Below are 9,787 nucleotides of genomic sequence, written 5' to 3' on the forward strand. Positions count from 1 at the left end.
GTATTTACCTCAAAGATACAAATGTAGGGATCCAAAGGGGTACGTGCTCCCCGATGTTTATAGCAGCAATGTCCACAATAGCCAAAATATGGAAAGAGCCAAGATGTCCATCAGCAGATGAATGGATAAAGAAGATGTGGTATATATATACAATGGAATTATGCAACCATCAAAGGAATGAAATCTTGCCATTTGCAACAACGTGGATGGAACTGGAGGGTCTTACGCTGAGCATAATAAGTCAATCAGAGAAAGACATGTATCATATGACCTCACTGATATTAGGAATTCTTAATCTCAGGAAACAAACTGAGGGTTGCTGGAGTGGTGGGGTTGGGAGGGATGGGGTGGCTGGGTGATAGACATTGGGGAGGGTATGTGCTATGGTGAGCGCTGTGAATTGTGCAAGACTGTTGAATCACAGATTCTTACCTCCGCAGCAAATAATACATTATATGTTAAAAAAAAAGAATAAGATAGCAGGAGGGGAAGAATGAAGGGGGGAAATCGAAGGGGGAGATGAACCATGAGAGACGATGGACTCTGAAAAACAAACTAAGGGTTCTAGAGGGGAGGAGGGTGGGAGGATGGGTTAGCCTGGTGATGGGTATTAAAGAAGGCATGTTCTGCATGGAGCACTGGGTGTTATATGCAAACAATGAATCATGAAACACTACATCAAAAACTAATGATGTAATGTATGTTGATTAACATAACATAATAAAAAAAAAAGAAAAAAAATGATGTAATGTATGGTGATTAACATGACATAATAAAAAAAAAACATAGGGCACCTGGGTGGCTCAGTTGGTTAAGCGACCTCCTTCGGCTCAGGTCATGATCCTGGAGTCCCAGGATCGAGTCTCGCATCGGGCTCCCTGCTCGGCAGGGAGTCTGCTTCTCCCTCCCCCACTCCCCATTTGTGTTCCCTCTCTCGCTGTGTCTTTCTCTGTCAAATAAATAAATAAATAAAATCTTTTAAAAATTAATTAATTAATTAATTTAAAAAAACAACCACATAGCCAAATGGTTCAGCAACTATGGAAAGCAGTTTGGTGGGGTAGTGTTGTTCTTGTTCTCATTTGTTTGTTTTGTTTTTCGTCTTGTTTTGCTTTGTTTTTATAAAGTTAAATCAACACTTACCCTATGACCCTGTACTCAATTTTAGACACTCACCCAAGACACAAAAAACATATCTGTGTCATGATTTGTAATCAAATGTTTATAGTAGCTTTATTCAAAATAAAACAAAGTTGGAAACAGCACAAATGTCCCATCAATTGATGACTGGGTAAATAAATTGTAATGCATCCACACAGTTGAATACTACCCAGCAAAAAGGAATGAACGATTGACACAGTCAGCAACATGCATAAATCTCAAAAGGATTATGCTAAATTACAAAAGCCATGCCAAGAAAATTGTTTATGACTGTATGTACATGAGCTCTACAAGAAACAAAATGAGAATGACAAGAAGCATATCAGTGCTTTCCCGGACCAAGTATGGGGGAGGCAACAGATTGTAAAAGAGCATGAGGACATTTGAGGGAATGTTCAAATATTGAACATCTTGTTTATGGTGTTGGTTTTATGACTGCATGCATTCATTAAAGTTTACTAAACCGTAAGTTAGTGAATATTGTTGTAAATTATACTTCAATAAAGCTGATTTTTAAAACAGCAAAATTATTTTTCTCTGGTTTCTCACTCTTTTTGTTAGGTCCTCTGATAACTCCTTTATGCATGTTTAATTGAGTTCTCAGTTATGGATTTTGAGAGTTTATACACAGAGTTCAAGTTTCATGCTTTTTGCAGTTCTCTTACTGCTAATATTTCCTCTTTAAATTTTTAACTGCTTTTCCAGCTTTTGAACTAAGAGCCAGTAAGTTTCTGCCGTAGCTTCCTTCACCAGAAACCATGGGCACTGGGGAGCCATCTTATATCAAAAATTCAGAAACTCACAATTCTTCTTCTTCCACTTGTACTTCTGAGAATAAACATTTCTTTGGCTTTATTTTTGCTTTTGAATGCTCTCCAGCATCTTTAAATAGTTTCTTTTTAATGCCCTTCTATAATTGTTATTTCTGGGAGGGCTCATACAACCACTTCACTTGTCAACATTACCAGAAGTTTTTCAATTAGGGCCCAGACAGTTCCATGGAATGATTTTCTTAGGCTCCTGGTTATGCCCTCTAGGCTTCTGTTTATGCTCTCTGAGTCATCCCATTTCCTGATCATAAACAGCTGGGGGTTCAAAGTCCTCTTAAACTTTGGCATTTTTTTCTGTCCCTTTAAAGAATTATTCTGTTTTCACCAGAATAATTCTTCTAAAAATTGTGCAGATTTTTTTTATTAATTTTGTTGGGATTTACACTAATAAAACAAAAATCCAACTACAAAATTCTTTGAGATGTGCTGTTCTCTATCTTGAGCTTCCTGTAAAACTATTCTTACTGTTCTTAGAAGTTTACTTTTTAAATAGAAAATTATAAAGCCTGTACCTGAGGTATTTCAAAGGACTTTGTCTGTAGGAAGGCTTTGATCAGATGCCACCTTAAGTCTTTCTGAGGTTTAATAATGGGGCTTAAAGACTCATCCTCTATTTTATTTTTTTCCCAAAGCCATCTGGAGAGGCTGGGAATAGTAAAAAGCATTATTTTTGAATGCTTTATATTCTGACTCCTTTATAGGCCCTTTAAATTTTGCTTGAAACTTGAATAGCTCCTTTTTAGCTCATCTCTCTTCCTCTAATTTTACTACAGGCATCTAGAAGAAGCCAGGTATTTGTTTGTTTTTTTGTTTTGTTTTTTTTATAATATTCTGCTTAAACATTCTACTAAGCTAAATCTTTGATTTCTTAGGTATATTTCCTGTTTTCCACATTTTTGCAGGTGACAGTATTACCAAACTTTACATCACTGCATAATAAGGGAATCCTTTCCTTCTTAGAAAAAAAATATTTTCCTTATTTTATTTTAGCCATTACAGACAACCTTCTCCGGGATATTTAAGTTTAGGCTAAAAGTCTCCTCAACACTGTCTTAGGTTCTGCCCATTCCCTAACCCCAAAACAAATGCCAAATGCTTTAGGTTTTTATTGCAGCAGTATCCCTATTCCAGGTACTACATTATTCTCCTATTTTTATTGCTGATTACAAATAATCCCCAAAACCTAAGGGCTCTGAACATCATTTTATAATTATGTCTCATGTTTCTGGATGTTGACTGGGCTCAGCCAGGCAGCTCATAGTCAGGGTTCCCATATTTTTCCAGCTAAGAATGGAGTAACCTTGAAGACTTCCTTACTCGTATTGGAGAGGCGGTTTTTGCCTGGGACCTCAGTTGGGCCTACTGGCGGGAACCCTTTCATGTGCCCTTTCCATGTGATCTGGGCTTACTCACAGTGGTGGCTCAGTCACGAAGGTTGGCATGCCAAAAGGCAGGAAGTAGAAGTTGCCAGCTTCTTCTTAAACCTTGGTCCTAGAAATAGATACAGTGACATTTTTGGTATATTCTATTATTCAAACATTCACAGAGCCCAGATTCAAGGAATGGAACATAGATCTGATCTCTTGATGATATAAGTGTTAATGAATTTTCTTTCCCATGTTTTAAAATTACCAGATGGCTTAATATCATGAAAAGTTAACAAGACCACGGTATCCATTAAGACATTTTAATGCATATTAAGGTCCATTACTTTGAACACAGAAAGCTTCATCTGGGACAGTAGTCAGGAAAATTTTCAACCTTTATTGTACCCTTTCTATTTAAAAATTCCTTGAATGTTGTTCATTATTTTTCAGTATCAAAGTAGCAATAAAATTGCTTAACTTCTGCCACACAAACACACATAGCCACACACACACACACACACACACATACACACACACCATTTTAACTACTGTGATTAAGTTTATTGGATAAAGTTATAGCTATTAAAATTGAGACTGAAAGCCATGATTTTTACTGATGATTTCAACATAAATATAAATGGGGACCTTTTAATAAAATTAAAAGTACTATTGTTAATTGGTAATGTGTTAGCAAATTCAACATAGCAACCAAAAATTTGAAATAACAAGACATTTTGGTAACTTGGTTAATTGCAAAGTTAATATATGAAATTAACTGTTTTTCCTTTTTAAAAATCAATAACTAACTAGAAATAAAATGGAAGGAATTATCTCATTATAGTATTGTCACATAAAATAGAAATCTGGAAAAACCTTAACAAGCAATGTAGAGTTCCTAAAAATTAGAAAACTTTAAAACCCTATGTGAACCATAAATGAAATTACCATAAATAAGAAGATATGCCTTATTCTTAAATACAAAGACCTGATATCATAAAGGTGTCACATTTATAAAATACAATGCAATTCCAAAGCACTAATAGGATTTTTGTAAGAAAGAAAGCCTTAACAAAACAACATCATAGTTACTCCTGCCATTGAAAAGATGGAGAGTAACCTATACTCTTAGTTTAGCAGTTTTGTCAATTCTTACAAAAATCTATAACTTTTTATTGATTTCATTCATTGATAGCACTTTTTCTTTTCTTTTTTTTGGCACTTTTTTTTAAATTTAATTTTCTTTTATTACATTATGATAGCACTTTTTCTATTAAGGAAATAAAAAAAGCTTTTGCACAAATATTCAAATACTCAAGAGAACTCAAATATTCATGTGTATGATTAATGGGAAATTAAATACTAATTAAATAAGAATCAAAAAATTTGATGATTTGTATATAACTTGCTCAAGATACTTGTTTACCATTACCATCCACCATTAGATGTAGTGATAAGACTAATGCACTGAAAACAGAAAGATAAAAACCTGCTGAAGAAGCATCAATATCTACTTCAAAAGTTAGTCATTATTTTAAAAAGACTGTGTCTTAAAGATGAAAAATTAATACATGAAACTGCAGAAGGTAGGTTTACATATCACCTTGTAAGCATATTTTTATTTGCAGAAAATGATTACTCTTCTAAATTAATTTTTATCCATTTTAAATTCAATTTTCCTTGTGCATATATGAAAACTGAAGAGATAGCTGTTTATGTATTCATTTTGTTAGGAAAAGAAGAATTTCTTGGATGAATAATGCCACTTTTTCATTAGTGATATTAGTTGCTTCAAACAGGAGGGCATGCGCAGGCTCGGTGTCCAGAATCTCATCTGATGCCCTATTGGATCATGGTGGTGTTCCATCCTGTCCAGTGGTCCTTAAAGCCATTAAGTAGCTTTTGACTCATAAAAGTTTCAGAGAGATAGTTTCTACCTCACCTGATGAAGCTAAACAAGTTTCTCCTTCCATTACTTTACCCATAGAATTCTCCAATTGGTTATAGAGCAGTGCTTCTCAAACTTCAGTGTTGCATATGAGTCATGTTAAAATGCAGATTCAGATTCATTAGAGCTGGAAAAAGGTGAGAGATTTTGCATTTCTTAAAGTCTTCCTGGTGATGAGCATGCTTTAAGGAGCAAGGTGTTAAAGCTCATTGAACACCATGCCCAGATCTATTTTACTCTTGTTCTGTGACTTTGGTTTTACAGTAGATTCAGCATGGCAAAGGAGTCTCAAATCACACCACATAGATAATTGTCTATATTGCCCCAAAGTTCTAGAAGAAAATGTTGTTCCAAATAGTACTATTTTCAACAATACTTTGACAACAGTGACCTACTTTCCCTTCTAAGAAAACAAAATCATGTGTCAAAGCGATAAAAGTTTCTTAGATCTGAAGTTTATGATGATTTCTGAGATTGAAAATGATACCAGAAACATGGCCCCGATTACCCCATAAACAGCTACACTATTGATACCTTTGATTTTTTTAAAGTAAGAGTTGATAAACTAGAGATCCCAAAACAAGCCCCATTTGTGAGACTAGAAAGGAGTAAAAAATTGAAATTGCATTTACTATTTTTCTACCCACCCAGAATATATTTCTATGAGCAAAGAATAACATCTAATTTTAAATTATGTGATATTAAAGTTAACTAGTTTCATAACTATATAAAATTACTTCTGCTGAAGCAAGTAAAGAAAGATTTAAAAAATAAAACTAAGAAAGAAATTTAGACTGATTTACCAACAGAATTATATGTAGTATAATATTTGATAAAATTATTAATTATGTGAAATTTAACTACATTGGCTTTAATTTAGGCTTTACATTTACTTTCACTTTTATACTTACTTTTACATTTAAATTTACCTTTACATTATTCTTTCTAACATTTTTCTTTTTATGTTAGATGATTTACTTTATCTTACCCCAGTTCAATATTTGCTCCAAGAATGTAATAAACGGTGCCTTACATTTTTTCTCTCCATGGAATATTTCATTTTAAAAAGAGTCCATTACTACCATATTAAATAAAATGTCAGATAATAATCAGTTAATAAATAATGCATTTTGTAGGATTGGGGCCAATCTTGTCCCTTTGATGTCAGGTGTTTACTGAATAAAGTAAATCTGCTCTGTTTTTAATTATTTTTTTAAAGATTTTATTTTCTTATTTGAGAAAGAGAGAGGAGAAAGAAAGAGAGAGAGAATAGGGGATGGGCAGAGGGAGAGGGACAAGCAGACTCCCAGCTGAGCAGGGAGCCAGACGTGGGGCTCGATCCCAGGACCTGAAGATCATGACCTGAGTGGAAGGCAGATGTTTAACCAATTGACCTAGGTACCCCATGCTCTGATTTTAATTAAATCATAGAAGCATCTATGATATTGATATTAATGTTACTTGGATCCCTTTCTCTGGGTTACTTTTTTCTTCTGGTGTCTTTTTCAGGCATCTATATTGTCAAGAGCAACAGTAGAATATGTTTAGTTTTATAACTCTAGCAAGTTTTGTACCTAACTAGTTCAATTGTATTCACAGCAACCTAAAACAGTTAAGTGGGATTTAGATTGTTTTATTTTATTTATGTAAAAAAAATGTAATCGGGGCACCTGTGTGGTTCAGTTGGTCAAGCGTCTGACTTGACTTCAACTCAGGTCATGATCTCAGGGTTGTGTGATTGAGCCCCACATTGGGTTCCACACTGGGCATGGAGCCTGCTTAAGATTCTCTCTCTCACTCCACCCTCTCTAAACAAACCAAAGCAAAACAAGTCCAATGTTGTATCATCTAAAGGTAAGTCTCATTAACAGCAATTTTATAATAGGTATGACTTACTAAATTATTTCCAGAAATATCTTAAATTAGACCAAAGTCCAGGAAAACAATGACTATTTTACCAAAACTTCCTCTTAATTACTGACATCCAGAAAATAGCCATAGAACAAAATTAAAAAAGCAGAACTATAAAGCTTTTACAAAAAATATAAGATAAAATATTTATGACCTGGCTTGGCAAATATTTTTTAGGAAGTACACCAAAACATGACCCATAAAATAAAACAACTGATAAGTTGGACTTCATTAAATTTAAGAACTTTTATTCTTTGAAAGACACTGTTAAAATAAAAAAGCATGGACTGAAAGAAAACATTTGCAATTGATATATCTGATTAAAAGATTTGTATTTAGAAAAAATGTAAGTATACACATATATATTCTCTCAAAATTCAATAAAAAATAAAAAATAACCCACAAAAATATGCAAAATATATGAACAGTATTAGATTTTAAAAGCTATATGTATGAAAAATAAGTGCATGAATAGATGCTTATTACTATTAATCATTAGGGAATGTAAATGAAAGTCAAAATGAAATACCTCTATGCCCACTAGGATAGCTAATGTTAACATGTCTGACCATACAAATGTTAGTGAAGATATGGAGGAACTGGATGTCTCATACACAGCATATAGATGATAGATAGATGATAGATAGATGATAGATAGATAGATAGATAGATAGATAGATAGATAGATAGATAGATGTAGATATAGAGATGATAGATATAGTGATAGCGATAGAGATAGAGATATAGAGATGCCACATCCTCTCTATCCATCCGGTCACCAGTGATCTGGAGGTGTCCCTGGGTGGGAATCACAGAGACTGGGGCCCCAGGTGAGTTTATAGGCTCTTTTCTGGGTACTAATACTGATGAGCTGGAACAAGGCAGAAGAAGAGCACCAAGATGGCATCCACGACCTACATTCCTTGAAAGGACCTTCATAGGCCCCTGAATGTGTGCCAGTCCTATGCCTGAGTCTGCTGTCTGTGCTCTGGGGGTAGTAGATATTTAAGAACTCTCTCCACTGGTTACAATCCTATGGGATCCCCAAGCTTAAACCCCATTGGCCGCCAGAGCCACACAAAGTAGTTGGAAAAATTGGGGCACCAGACAGGGATATGAGCTCCTTCCTGGGTGACACCAATTTTTACAGTCCCCTGAGACCAGGACACAAACTTCCTTATCCCCCAGAGCCAGGTGATCAAAAAGAAATCCCTCAGCAGCAGCTACAAAAATCAGGGCTCCTGACATGTGTAAGAGCTCCCTTCCAGGATATACTGGTGCTCTGGAGCATGGCAAAGGGGAAGTGCAGATGGTGTTGATGAGTTTCCATCTCCAGAGTGTTCTAGCAGGCTCCTGAATGTGTGTGTTAAATTAGATTCCTTCCCCTCAGGCCAACCCTTTAATATAAACAGGTGATCCTTCTTCACTTTAAGTCTGGGCATAATTGGTTGACTCTGAGCTGGGCCCCAGGCAGTTTGATCTGTGCCGACAAGCCTTTTAAGAGCAATTACTCAGATTGCTGGGTTCTTGAGGGTCTTGGGACATAAGCCCTATTGGTTTTGAAGTTAGATGTTTTGGGGCTTGTTTTTCAAGGGTATGTCTTAAATGTTGGGATGCCCAATGTAAGTTTCAAACACTTTTCTCCTCAGGAAGGAGCTCTGGGTTTTTAGTTACTTCCCAGATGTGGGACTTTGTGCCTGGAGTCAGGTTTGTGGCAATATTGCATCCTAGCCTCTCCTACTTTGATGTGCCTGATGTGTAGTTGCCAATTAGCCAGACTTCAGGATATTTTAAGAGGAAATTGTTTCATATGTAGCTGTAGACTCAGTGGGTCTGTGGGAGGAAGTGAGTTTAGGATCTTCTTTTTTTTTCCAAGATTTTATTTATTTGAGAGAGAGAACACACATGGTGGGGAGCGGGCAGAGGGAGAAGCAGACTTCCTACTGAGCAGGGAGCCCTGGGCTTGATCCCAGGGCACTGGGAGAATGACCTGAGCTGAAGGTAGATGCTTAACCAACTGAGCCACCCAGGTGCCCCAAGTTTAGGATCTTCTTATGTCACCACCTTGAACTGGAGTCTCCAGAAGCTCTTTAGTTTAATTTAGTCCCACCTGTTTATTTTCTTTTTTGCTGTCTGTGCTTTTGGAGAATTATTCTATGAATAATATCTTAAAACATGCTACCTTAGATTAATATCCAACTTAATTTCAGGAGCATACAAAATCTTTAGTCTACTATAGCTGTTTCCACTCCCTCTTTGATGGTATTATTGTCATACAAATGTCAACTTAAGGCACCACAAGCTCATTAACACAGTTTTATAATTATTGCTTTATGCATTTATCTTTTAAATTGGACAAATGAAGTCTTATCAAAACAGAACAAAAACTTATTCTGTTATATTAACCTAGTTACCCATGCTAGTGTTCGTTATTTCTTCATGTGAACTTGAGTTACATTCTATTGTTCTTTCCTTTCAGCTTGACTCTTGTTAGTATTTTTGTAGACCAGATCTGCTAGCTCCAGATTCTTTTTATTTCCCCCCTTGGAATGTTTTAATGTATCCTTCATTTT

This window comes from Mirounga angustirostris, unplaced genomic scaffold (genome assembly GCF_029215605.1).
Source record: "Mirounga angustirostris isolate CCGP_5_RB_7025 unplaced genomic scaffold, mMirAng1.0.hap1 SCAF_4, whole genome shotgun sequence".
Lineage (NCBI taxonomy): Eukaryota > Metazoa > Chordata > Mammalia > Carnivora > Phocidae > Mirounga > Mirounga angustirostris.